The 5,000-nt window shown below is 34.0% G+C and overlaps 1 long non-coding RNA gene across 1 annotated transcript in view; it reads left to right on the forward strand.

The window, feature by feature from the left end:
- Nucleotides 1-4,541: 4,541 nt before the first annotated feature.
- Nucleotides 4,542-5,000, forward strand: part of LOC135209427 (uncharacterized) — a 7,163-nt gene continuing 6,704 nt past the window's right edge. The window contains exon 1 of the long non-coding RNA XR_010313348.1: nt 4,542-4,669. This is a non-coding gene — a long non-coding RNA (uncharacterized LOC135209427). The remainder of the gene's footprint in view (nt 4,670-5,000) is intronic.

Below are 5,000 nucleotides of genomic sequence, written 5' to 3' on the forward strand. Positions count from 1 at the left end.
CCCCCCCCCCCTCTCTATTTTTTTTCTTTAATTTCTTTCTTCTGCATCGGTAGGAAAACCAAACGCACGTGTGTGTGTGTGTGTGTGTGTCAGCTTTTTAGTCTGTTGGGCCAGGTGACTTTTTTTTTTTTTTTTTTTTAAACTTGTATTTTGATGTGTGGCTTTTTTCTGGTGTTGGTTACGAACGATTGTCAATAATTTCGGCTTATTGAAACTTGCTGGTTAAAAGAGAGAGAGAGAGAGAGAGAGAGAGAGAGAGAGAGAGAGAGAGAGAGAGAGAGAGAGAGATGTGTCTTGTAGACTTAACAAAAGTCGAAATATATATATATATATATATATATATATATAATATATATATATATATATATATATATATACATATATGCTACATATATGAATTTCTATCACATCACCGTAATTCATATACTTGCATTAAGCTACAAATGTCCTTTAATGGGCCAATTCGCTCTACCTTTTAATTAATATATTTTGATATATGTAAACCGAAGGCGAATTTCCTAGTTGATGATAATTTCGTTCTCTCGTGGATACGAACAAGCGCCCAAAGGAGAAATCAGGACTTCAGTGCGCTGGTCGGAATCCACGAGAGGACGAAATTTTATCAACTAAAAAATTCCATTCTGGCTAACTATTTTAAAAATATATTAATTCTGAGTTAGAGCGAATGGGGTATAAATTGGGGACATTTGAAGCTTAATGCATATCACATATATCTATTGTATAGTAAAATACATATTATATATATATATATATATATATATATATATATATATATATATATATATATCAATTCAAGCTACAAATGTCCTTTAATATCTAAATTCACTTTTACCTCCCAAATGATATATTTTCATATATGTACCGAAGGGGAATCTTTTAGTTGATAATAATTGGATAGCGTCACTGACTGTCTGATTTCGTCCCCGTCCACTTGGACGGTGGTTCGATCCCATGGGGGGACGAAATTATTATCAACTAAAAAAATTCCCCTTCGGTACATATATGAAAATATATCATTTGGGAGGTAAAGTGAATTTAGATATTAAAGGACATTTGTAGCTTGAATTGATATATAAATGGATCACGGTTCGATGTGATAATTATCATAACAAAAGGCTACGTGCTGTCAAACGCTCGAATTGGCTAACATGGTAGACGGGATTCCATGTCGATTCTATTACGAAAGCACCGAGATGGAGGGTGATTTGTAAGGTCAGAATCGATATGAACTTATAGCGTCTCTGTTGGCTGATTGGATAGCGTCACTGACTGTCCTGATTTCGTCCCCGTCCACTTGGACGGTGGTTCGATCCCATGGGGGACGAAAATTATTATCAACTAAAAAATTCCCCTTCGTACAATATATGAAAATATATCATTTGGGAGGTAAAGTGAATTTAGATATTAAAGGACATTTGTAGCTTGAATGATATAATATATATATTATATATATATATATATATATATATATATATATAAGTCATATCACTTTTCGTGATTCATATACATATATCGAGCTACAATGTCCTTAATATACTAATTCGCTCTACCTCGGATTAATATATTTTCATATTAATAATATATATTTTTGTATATATATATATTATATATATATATATATTTGTGTGTTGTGTGTGGTGTGTGTTTATGTGTATGTGTGTGTATACATATGTATGTGAGTGTGTGCATCATACTTTATTCGTTTGTCATATTTCTTAGGAAGTATCTTTCCAAGCTCTCATCGGTTAGTGATGCAATTTCCCACGACACCGAATAAAATGACAAAGCGACTCCCCCACCACCCCGACCCCTAACCTTTTCCCCATAGAGTCAGAAAAAGCAACATTTCAGCGTCTGCAACATTAGACGGGAAGTGTCGTCTCCCATTTAATATCTGATACGTAATTTCTTCTCCACATATGGGCCAACAAGCGACGAGACTCAGGTTTCGTTTGAGGTGTAAATTGTTGCGGCGTCATATTTTTAGACCTGACGTCTCACGGTCGAAATGGTGAAGGCTTCTTGACAACTTTGTCTTCTGTTATTTCCTTCTGCCTCCTCGAGGGATGGAGAGGGAATGAGGAGGATTATGTTTAGTTTAATATTTCGTGGGAAAGGGTATTTGGTTACAGGATTATGATAGATACTGTAGATTTCTTTTTTTTTTTTTTTTTTTTTTTTTTTAGACCTGGCACATTTCAGTCGAAATGGTGAAGGTTTTCCCACAATTTCATCTTCTGCGATTTCCTTCTGCCTCCTCGAGGGATGGAGAGGGAATATGGAGGATTATATCTAGTTTAATATTTCATGGGCGAGGGTATTTAGTTAAAGGATAATGATGGATACTGTAGATTTTTTTTTTATTTACATTTTTAGACCTGACACATTTCAGTCGAAATGGTGAAGGTTTTCCCACAATTTCATCTTCTGCGATTTCCTTCTGCCTCCTCGAGGGATGGAGAGGGAATATGGAGGATTATATCTAGTTTAATATTTCATGGGCGAGGGTATTTAGTTAAAGGATAATGATGGATACTGTAGATTTTTTTTTTATTTACATTTTTAGACCTGACACATTTCAGTCGAAATGATGAAGGTTTTCCCACAATTTCATCTTCTGCTATTTCCTTCTGCCTTTTCTCGAGGGATGGTGGTCTATATTTAACTTAATATTACATCTAAAAAGGTATATAGTTAAAGGATAACAATACAAAGGCTGAATAATTTTACATTTTATCAATTTATCTGGTAATTGGTTGGGGTTTCCTGCATCGTCTGTCCAAGGAAATTAATTTTATGTGAAATTTTCATTTCAAAACAAAAGAAAATCGATTTTACGGCTTCTCCCTAAGATGGAAAAGTCATTGACATGCTTATGTTTAAATTAATATTTCAGAAAAAATGCTATTTAGTGCAAGCAAGCGATAAATACTGAGGCAATTTTTAGTATTATCTGGTAGACTTATGTTTGCCTTATTCAGGGTACAAGAGATTTAATCAAATCTGAAAAATCTGGTAAAAAAATCGGTTTTGTTAAGCCTGATAGAGCAATATGGCCGTCAAATGTCGACCGAAATTAAAATTCTGAAGTAGTTTATTAAGATATATCACTGTTAAGGAACCTGTGCTGTCATAAGCTCAGTTTACACTGAAACTACAAGTGGAGCAATATGGCTTTCAATAATCCGCTGAAATTACAATTCTGAAGTAGTTCCTTAAGATATCTTTGATTCAGAACCCTGCGTTGTCATAGGGCCAATTTAATTTGAATCCGCCAAGGCTAAGTTTCGTTTGAGGTGTAAATTGTTGCGGCGTCATATAATATAATTCTAGTAGATTTTTATTACTGCCTCAGAATTGAATTCTAGTCGATTTCTGTACAGTATTACAGAAATCGACAAGAATTCAATTCTGAGGCAGTAACAAAAATCTACTAGAATTATATTTCTGCGTTAATTATTAATCAAAATATCTTGAACTCCAAGATTGTTAACTAGGAATGATGAAAAACTGAGTATATCACGTTCCAGTTACCAACGAATTTAGTTTTCTGTAAAAGAACACTATTGATATGGCTTTATCTGTCCGACCTCAGAGCTTAAAAAATACTGAGGCTAGAGGGCTGCAATTTGGTATGATGATCATCCACCTTTCATCCATCAAACATAACAAATTGCAGCCCTCTAGCTTCAGTAGTTTTTACTCTATTTAGGGTTGAAGTCCACCAGAGGGACGTGAATGAAAGTCTCATAGGCTGCGGCTCATACAGCATTATACGCTGTACTGAAAATTCGATTGCGCCGAAGAAAATTCGGCGCATTTTTCACTTGTTTATTATAAGAGGTCATTTGTCCTCAGTGCTTGATATAATTTCAAATAAACGTTGTAAATAAGATGAAATCCAAGTTCATGAGAATGACCTGAAGTCGGGATTTGAATGAATAATTAAACTTTTATGGCACAATTTTTGTAATAAAATTATTCTTCAGTTTAACAAACCATTTGGAGTATTTTCACTTTTAACAAGAACAGAAAATTTGCTTTGCATATTGTGAATACATTATAATGTATTCACAATATACTTATTAACGTATTGATATATTAATACGTTATTGTGGTAATGCTTTGAGACATTCAGCGATGATTTTTTTTATCATTATAACATCGCTGGGTCTGAAAAGCGAATTATAAGGAAAAAGGAAAAGATCCTGTTTAAAATAAATTTGCACAATGCAGCCATCCTTTTTAAGAGAACCTATCATTATTATTCATTTCCATATCCTTATTATTATTTATATTTCTTCTTCTTCTTCTTCTTCTTCTTCTTCTTCTTCTTTTTTTCTTCTTCTTCTTATTATTATTATTATTATTATTATTATTAATATTATTATTATTATTATTATTATAGAGCGTCCAACGTTCGTAAACTTTTAACGTTAATAAACGTCAGTCATTTAGTAAAAGGTACTAGAAGCATGTACGCTTATAATTACTCTTTTGTTTGTTTACAGTCAGTCGGGCAGGTGACGTCACTGACGAGTGTCTCCATTGCTAGCTAGGGAGGTAATTGGGAAGATGAACGATATCAGTGAATTCTCTTTATTTTTTCATGTTTTCTTCACACCCTCGAAGTTTAAAGATAGCACAGGTAACTGGCAATGATTCCCTATTTGTTTTCCTATCGGAATAGTATTATGAACTGTTAAGTGTACAATCGTGATGTGGAAAATTGGGGTTTAAGATTAGGCCTATCTACAGTAAGGTCTTGGTGTCCTGGGCCAGCTCCAGGTGCTAAGCTATTGCACTGTGGTGTGAGCAGTCGCACCTGTGGGTACTCTTGCCTACTAGTGGCTGATATTGATTAGCTTAATTTTGTTAACATAGGTTTAATATTCGATATAGATACTGTTTTGGGAGTGATGATCAGTCGTCAATTATATCTAAGCCCTTTGTCGAATGGTAGGTTAGAGTTAGACTAG

Source organism: Macrobrachium nipponense, chromosome 38 (assembly GCF_015104395.2).
Source record: "Macrobrachium nipponense isolate FS-2020 chromosome 38, ASM1510439v2, whole genome shotgun sequence".
Classification (NCBI taxonomy): Eukaryota; Metazoa; Arthropoda; class Malacostraca; order Decapoda; family Palaemonidae; genus Macrobrachium; species Macrobrachium nipponense.